This window comes from Zootermopsis nevadensis, unplaced genomic scaffold (assembly GCF_977971745.1).
Source record: "Zootermopsis nevadensis isolate Lab colony 2312 unplaced genomic scaffold, Znev_1.0 Znev_ptg000009l, whole genome shotgun sequence".
Lineage (NCBI taxonomy): Eukaryota > Metazoa > Arthropoda > Insecta > Blattodea > Termopsidae > Zootermopsis > Zootermopsis nevadensis.
Genome location: NW_028259141.1, coordinates 3,629,721 through 3,638,300, shown reverse-complemented (window position 1 = coordinate 3,638,300; position 8,580 = coordinate 3,629,721). Strand labels below are relative to the sequence as shown.

The 8,580-nt window shown below is 43.8% G+C and overlaps 1 long non-coding RNA gene across 1 annotated transcript; it reads right to left on the bottom strand.

Annotated features, from left to right (window-relative positions):
• Positions 1 to 1,123: 1,123 nt before the first annotated feature.
• On the bottom strand, positions 1,124 to 3,077 carry LOC147874376 (uncharacterized). The gene is made up of 2 exons (XR_015534299.1): positions 2,515 to 3,077; positions 1,124 to 1,632 (listed from the first exon to the last, which is right to left on the bottom strand). It is a non-coding gene; the product is annotated as an uncharacterized LOC147874376 (long non-coding RNA).
• Between the last annotated feature and the right edge of the window lie 5,503 nt (positions 3,078 to 8,580).

The following is an 8,580-nucleotide window of genomic DNA, read 5'->3' as shown; positions in this document are numbered from 1 at the left end:
AATATAATTTAATGATGAACTCAGCAACCAAGTGTTGGTTCAGTGGGATACCAGGAAGATCTAAGTCCGGTGTGACCTGGTTTGGTTCAGTTTCAATTGCTTCAGTGTGAACACTCCCCAGATACTAAACACCAATCACAACTGACTTTCAAGAAAGAAAATGGAAAACAAGCATCTAACAAAATATACGTGGCAACACAGCTGTTCCCTGGTCTTTTATTCACTCCCTTAGTTCACTGTAGTTTTTGACAACACTTAATAAGATTTTGGGTAAACTGCTCAACTTCTTCCTGGCTGCTTTCGAACTGCGAGCTCTCCCAGTGAGGGAGGGTTTGCAGAATTACATTTATCAGTGCACTGGTGTTACCCTCCACATGGCTGGTTAATATTTCTGTTATGGGCACTGTCAAATGATTACTGCAACAATTTTATAGGATTAAGGTAGACCACGAGTCAGGAAACCAGGAACTGGCCCATTATCACAGAATACCACTGTAGTCAACACAGAAATAGAACATCGGTACACCGCTGATGATCACAACACACACTGGGCCAGCGGAACAACAGCATACAAGCAAACACTAAACATATATTACAATAAGAAATAATAACTGACCACCCCATAATGTTCCATGTACAGCTGGTCCCAAGTTTACTTTTAGCATTATGAGGGAGAAACATCAGAACCACATTTCACACAGCAACAATAGATTTTATACAATCCACAGCCCATCCCATATTTTAAATTATTGATTTTAATTCTGTATCGTTTTTATTCTAATACTGCAACGTTCTGCATTACTGTTATTATCGTGAAGGGAAGCAACTGCCTGTCTGGAAATGCGTCCCATAGAAACCTGATCTTACAGCCCACAAATAATGCGAAGCAACGGACACAATTAATCTAGTGTCTGAGTGAACGAAATATCTCTGAGAAGAGTGTTCTGTATCATTTTGCCCACCATAAATCCTACATGGACCATCTTGGGTTTCAACCCGAGCCCCCACATTGAGAACTCGGCAACTAACCACATGAGCTCTGTGGACTTTTTCTAAGGTCAGTTGATGAATACAGCCTGCCATGATGGAATTATACTTTTGGGAATAAATTCAAGGTTGCAAATATGACCTAAGTGTATCTTTAATCTCAATCTGTAAATGTAATATAATATATGCATGTTCTTCAGCTTTCATGGCGACTGTGTACAAGAAAATCCTTTCGGGCTATCAGCCGCATCAACTGGTTAACCAGTTGACGTGGCTGATAGCCCGAGAGGATTTTATTGTAATGTATTACATTTAACATCACATAAATTTGTTCACTGATGTATATTATTGTGACAGACAACACAAAATCCATTCCATAATAATAATTTTTGGTAGAGCCTAAAACTGGTTGAAGCCTGTAGCCATTTATCTTCTAAGCAGTTTGTTGGTTTCTTGTCAATTTTTCAAACATACGTAATAAAATATCACTGATTGTGTGAGGCAATAATAAAAAGCATCATTACCTAACTTTATAATTTACACTGCATATATCAGATACAAGCTTAAAATCCAATGGAGGTTGTTATCACTGTGGTTGGGCGCTGCTCGTGGATTTCGTCCAGAGGAGGTGAAACAAATGAGAAACTGCAATACATATTACAGAAGTCACATCAAAGCAGGCAAATTAAAATGTACCGAAATATCCTTACTGCAGTGTTTATAAGACAACACAAATGTTATGTCTCTGAAAACATGATGATAAAATTGTACCTTCAATGTAAAACAAAGACCAAGCTCACGAAAATTAAACAACTCTCTGTGTTGTGTCTGACTCTGAATGTTCAATACAGCCTATCTCAGTGTCCATCATCAGACCTCACTCAACATAAATTTATTAACGTATAATTTCAGGTCCTCACAGTCATGAATATGAAGATGTGTTTCTTGTGGGCTGTCATGCCATCATGTGGCAGAAGTTTAACCACATTTCAGAGGTGCTTGCTGCCTGCATCATAATCTCCCTGATAATGGAGGTAGCATGCACCTCTGAAACGTCTGTAATCTTCTACAATATGACAGCATTACAACCCACAGGACAGCCACCTTCTTAAAAGGTACGTTTAAACATTTTCAACATGCTAAGTGGCCCATCCCCTGCGGAATGAAAGGATGTCCAGACATCAAACAGCTGCAAATATATTGGAGGGCAGGTGGGGTGCTAGAAGCGCCTCACTGGAAAAGTTCTCGTATGTTAAAAAATGTCACACGTGGCTAATGTCTGGACTAGCTGAGTAAATGCTCAGCTTCTAGAAGAGACTGTACTTCAAGAAGTTAACAACCCATTATGTTACTGATATCAGTCTGCAGTTCACAGTCATGACCATTATTTTGCTAATACCTGCCATTTATATGCATTAAGCAAGTTAAAGAATAAGGCAGTGTGAATGTTGAATCATACCAGAGTTACAGTGCACAAATATCAGCGAAGGCCTAATCAAAACAGCGACATTTATATTATGTACTGACCTTGAAAGTGAGGCTGAGTGCCTAGTAACTGAGGGTCTTCATCATCATCATCGACAATGTTGTCATCGAGAAGCAGGAAGTACGGCAGAAGTACCGCCTTTGACCTGATGTCATCCCACGTGGTGTGCTGTAGTACAAATCACAAGCTTTAATGGTATGGAACAGCGTGCTTATTGCAGACTGAAGCCTGGCAAAGCAGGCAGACACGAGAGCACCTCAGTTTAAAAGACCCTTCAATTATCAAGCGAGCATGTACAAGGTTCATGAAATGAAGTCTTCTGTGTAAATACAAACTGTGCTCTTTGTAAGTGTTTTGCAATGTCGCATTTGCTGGGACGGAAGTTTCAAGTTGTCTGCTCATGTACTGAGAGGTTTACTCTGAAATTCTGACCTCCCAGCAAGTTTTGCAGTGTCTACCTAAGCCTGTTAATGTATTTTATTATGTAACTACTGCCAATGCTTCCAGAATTATTGCACATGAGATGTTTCATTAGGAAGAGCAATTCCCAGAGGGGCACAGAGCCTGGGTAAAGCAGTCTATGTGGGTCCATTCCATAAGATCGGCTTCCGTAAGTTTTACTTTACTTAAACTGTACATGTATTCCCGTAATTTTACGGGTGTATTAAAGGACGCACGTTTAATGATGAGGACCATAAGCTACCGGGTGTTTCCGAATTAATCTGCTGACTCTGTGTGGTTATAGAGAACTATGATTTTTTATTTATTCATAGTTTATTTAACGACGCACTTTCAGAAGCTCCGAGCATTAAATCCATTGATAAATCCTATTTTATTGTTTGGAAACACAAAACTAGCTTCGTTCTGTCGACTAACACGAATGCCACCAGATGTCTCAAAAGTAAAGTGCCGTACAATTTGTAGGGTTACCCAAATATCGGAAAGGTTTTTGTGGTAATATAATTTACCGCATTCGACCGGCGGATGAATAAAGCACGTAGTTTGGTGGATAAGAATAAAAAGTGTATGAAAATGCGCCCCACTGACAAGTTCTTGTGCACTCGAATGTTTTTGAAGCACTGGACTGACTACCAACTCCAGACAATTGGATTTTTCGCCTCAAAATCGAGAAATTAGGCTGTTCTCTGGGGTGACGTCAGAGCCCTGAAGCTGCTGGTCCAGGCGGAGATGAGGCCTACAGAGGGAGGACTTCGAAGTTTCCACCCCCACGGCCTCCTTGACTGCGGACATTGGCCACGAGGGCTGAGATACACGTAGTTTGATGGGTAAACCAGTTAGAAGGCGTTCACCACGACTTATAAGGTAGTGTTTATTCTTGTTCCTTCAACGCTCTATCAACTGATAATGTTGCGTATCCATTATTTAAATATGAAAGGATGGTTATGAATGATGGATCGCGGGAGTACATTCTGTGCCTGCTATAAATTAACTGAGAAGAACCAGGAAGCTGGGGTTAGCCGGTGCCAACATGTTAGTTTACTGCGATTGGATGAAGCCGATATTTTGGGCGTGTTTTAAGAGGGGACAGGAATTGAATCTATTTTTTCTTTTAGAATATGGAGCCACAGATTTTCAATAATCTCACAGGCGGCTTCAAATGGCGGATGCTAAGTTTGTTATGAATTGTGAATGGGACAGGACGAATGTGTAAATGGATTTTAGGAACTGCTGAGGAATTTGCCTTCGACAAGGTGGGGATTGTGTCTTTGAACGAGATTCGAACTGAAAATCGCTTGGATAACCTCTCAGCTTTGTCTTGAGTACTTCGTGGTTTTACTTTTGTTAAGTTAGAGAATTTTCTGGCGTTGAATCCGATTCTGCCTCAGATAATTCGTTGATGCTATAATTGTTCCTGTGCTCAAGCGTCTTCACGCTGCGGCCTGCTTTACCCTCGGTGGTCACGGGATACGAGGCTAGGTGGGCCCCAGAAACAGACTGAACGCAGAAAGAGAGGGCGGGAACTTCGCCCCGCAGCCCACACAAAACCAGCATCACGATCGACTATGGCCGCCAGATACGGAGTGTTTCGGATCAGCATTCGCGGACAGCCGACAAGGGGTGATTCTCCGACCTTTGGGTTGTCGCGGTGCTGACAATGGCCGACCGTGAGAATAATAAATTGTTCCGAAATGTTGGGCGTGGCCTGTGAGTGGGACGGAATATTTGCAACGACCTAAGCTGGACCAAGCGCACTTAAAGATAAAATACAAATGACTTGTTCTTATGCTCCTTTGCTCTTTAACGCGATGCATGCAAAATAAGCATATGTCTGTGTTGGCTAATATATGATAGGTGGGTATTATATTTTTCATATATGCCTACAATTTGGACTTGAGAATTTTATAGTTGTATTTTGTGTCTTATATTAATCCACAGTTCGTTCCAGAATCTCTTCTCTTTTTTTGTCAATTTTAATAAAGAGAGTATTGTGAATTCGTACGCCGAATTCCGCTGGGCTGACACAAATTTAATTACTTTTTAAAAAGGCTTCCAGTGCACTCTGTTCATGGCAGATTTAATGAAGAAAAGTTGGCTGATTTGGTTACTGGATCAGAGGGACAGGTTCGTATGCAGCTCGTAAAAGTAACGTAAATGGTTTCACTGCCTCATTTCATTCGTGATCTTAAAATCTGTGTTCCCTACAGCGTTCTTTCACGCAGGCGAAACCTTTCGACTAAAATCAATATTATTGTGCGGTAGCGGATGCACTCAATGGAGTACTCTTGGTACTATGAACAGAGGAGGGTTCATACTCGTTGTGCCATCTCTCGGGGAAATAAAGAAGTTCAACCGGTTTTGGTAGCTCTATCAATAAAGTCAATCAGCATTATGACTACTTTACCTACAGTTTCCGAAATTTGACATTTTAGACTACCAGATTCTTTTGACCGTATAATCAGTGAAGTTTTGCCTAGAATTAGGACGTTTAATCTTGAAACGATATTTAGGGATATTATGTGCACGCTGATACTCCAGAGACCAAAGCAAGTTGCTTGTGCTTCTAAATGTCGTACAAGGGAATGGTCCAGTTGGTCAAGTCAAAAGGCACTTGTAAGGCTGTGAAGGACTTGATAAATCACACACTCAATAAATACTAAATAGGAACCAAGGAGCATAGGACTTAGATCAACCTAAGATGTTCCGCACTTCTGTGACAGTTACAGTGCACAGATTTGTAGGTAGTTTTATCAAATGCATTTTGTGAGCTGTTTGAGTTCTGATATATAAGCCTGTGTGTCTCAGACATTTCTGAAGCCTTTCCCAGACTTACCAGCGTCTGGCCCACAGACTTCATTGGGATCCACCAGGAAATACGACAGTGCTGCTGTCATGTGTGTATGGTGGAATAATTTTGAACTGCACATTCCAATTTTGGACACATTTTGTGCAAATTTGTACAGTGTATTGGCAGCTCATATTTACCCATCAAACTACGTGTATCTCAGCCCTCGTGGCTAATGTCCGCAAATACCTCAAAACAGTGAAGGAAGCTTTGGGGGTAAAAACTTGCGTCGTTAAATAAACCATGAATAAATAAAAGTGCATGGTCTAGTATAACCACACAAAATTAGCAGATTAATTCGGAAACACCCGGTAGCTTATGGGCCTCATCATTAAACGTGCGTCATTTAATACGCCCGTAAAATTACCCCAGAAACCAACATCCTAACAGAGACTCGAACCGAGGACTGTGTATTCGTGTCCGTGACCTTAGACCCCGTAATTTCCTCTCCGAAAAGAAAGAATTTTGCCTTGGCGTCGATTTCTTCTCGTGGGTGCTTTCCCGTCAACAGAAACCATCCTTGTCGGGTCTCGAACTCAGTGTCGAGGCCTTCGTTTCCGAAATCTCCTCTTCGAAGCAAAAAACTCTGATCCCTTCTTCTGTCTCGCTTAGTTTCGGAGCCAAAGGAACCGCCCTTGAAGGAAATCGAACTCAGGACACTTCTTCCAGAGTTCTTGCCTTCCTGCGTTCTCTTATTGGTCAAAATGAATAATCGGGAGTCGAAGGGAAAAACATTTTCCCTCGCCCAGGGGCGATGGGCTCAACATTGCCCGGGCCCCTCAAAAGCCGTCTTTAAAATTAAAAAAGTATAAAAGAACACGACGTTATATTTAAACAGGTGCAAATTAAATTGCAAAATTTGCTTCAAGCCTCGTTTCAGTACTTCTAAATTAATTTCCTTTTACACAGAAAATATTTAATATTAATTTTTGATTTCTTACAAATTATAACTTGGAGTAATCCAATTTGTATTTCTTTAACTACAAAGAATGTGTAAATATGAAACGCAGGTGCTCATATAAAATACGAACACGCGCAACAATCTCGGCTGGCATGCCATAAGATTCATTTCTCCGTCCTTATGCACGCCTGAATGAACCGTATTGCACTCCCTCTACTGACTGTTGCGTCATAGGTTACGTCTGCCAACCAACCAACCAAAGAAGCTAACTGAGGGCAGAGGCCTGCGCAAGCGCAAGCATCGTCCCTACCTAGGTGAAACCATTCCTGCGCACAAGACGCATTGCTGGAAATGGTAAACGGTCGTAATATAAGAACGGAAATTTTGCTAACGCTAACGGGGTTTCGTCGTGGCGGGAGCCTCGACCATTCAAACTGGGATTTGTTGCTGCTGATGGGAGGTTATCCTGTCAGGCAAGTTGTCGAAGGAATTTGGTTGATTGGGTCTCTGGGGTATGAACCCAGAGGGGGAGGGGCCGTTTCGGCTGAAGGCCTCTGCGGCATGGGGGGAAGATCACTTCAGCTGATGGCCTCCATGATCGGGGGGAAGGGTGGCGGGCCGTGCCCCTATTAAGTTATACCCTGGCATTCGCCTTACAACTGAGGAAAGCACGGAAAACCTCAGTCAGGGTAGCCGAGTAGTCTAACCACTCGTTGTGCTGACTTGGCCGTCTTTTGGGGATGGCTTCGGCTGGCCTGCTGAACATCAGTCGCCCTCGGTTGCCCTTGGGTGAACTCTGGCAGCCCTCATTCGGCACGAGTGTCTTCCGAGTTGCCGAACTAAGGGGTTCCCCACACCAGCTAACCTCGAGTCAAACCTCTCAGTTAGTGCTCTGATGTGGTCGGCAAAGAAAGGGACCCCCAGATCCTCATGTATTTGCCTGTTACTAACGTACCAGGGCGCGTTAGTAACAATTCGAAGACACTTGGATTGCAGAACTTGCAGCTTCTGGACCTGGCTGTGGGCAGCTGACCTCCAGATCGGGCATGCGTAATCCATTATGGGACGGATGAGCTGCTTATAGAGTAGTACACCGTTCCTGATTGACAGGCCACTTCTCCTATTGATAAGCGGGCCTAGCACACCTAATCGTTGCGCTGCCTTCTTTCCCACTTGGTTGACGTGCGCCGACCAAGTAAGCCCGGCGTCAAGGGTGACCCCCAGATACTGCGCTGTTTTGACCCATTGGATCGGCTGTCCGAGGAACTGCACTGCTCGGGGCTGTTGGATGTGTCTTCTCGCGGAGATGAAGAGAACCGCGGTGCTCTTCGAGACGTTGATAGCAATCCTCCAGGCCCTGAGCCAGAGCTCAAGTCTACTGAGGTAGGTCTCCAGATACCTGACGAGAAGCGTTGGGCTACGGGACGTGGCTACTAGAGCCGTGTCGTCCGCGTATTGTGCTAACTCGACGTGGCGGGACGGTGTGGGTATGTCGTTGACATACAGACTGAAGAGCACAGGGGAGAGAATTCCGCCCTGCACAACTCCAGCCCGCATGGTACGACGTGTGGACGTGGCCGACTGGAAGGATGTCTGGAATGTCCGGTCAGCGAGGTAGGAAGAGATGGTTTTTACCAAGTACGACGGGAAGTTGAGGACGGTCAGTTTGTATAGGAGGCCTTGGACCCAGACTGTGTCGAAGGCTTTGGCCACGTCCAGGAAAACCGCGCCGGTTAGCCGCTTCTCATCAAGGTTTCTGTTGACCCTTTCGACGAGGCGAGCCAGCTGTAACGATGTGCTGTGTCTGGGTCGAAACCCAAACTGCTCGTCGCGCAGCAGCCCGCGTTCACTGACCTCGTGTAGGACCCTCGTTAGTAGGATTTTCTCGCAGAGTTTGCCGAC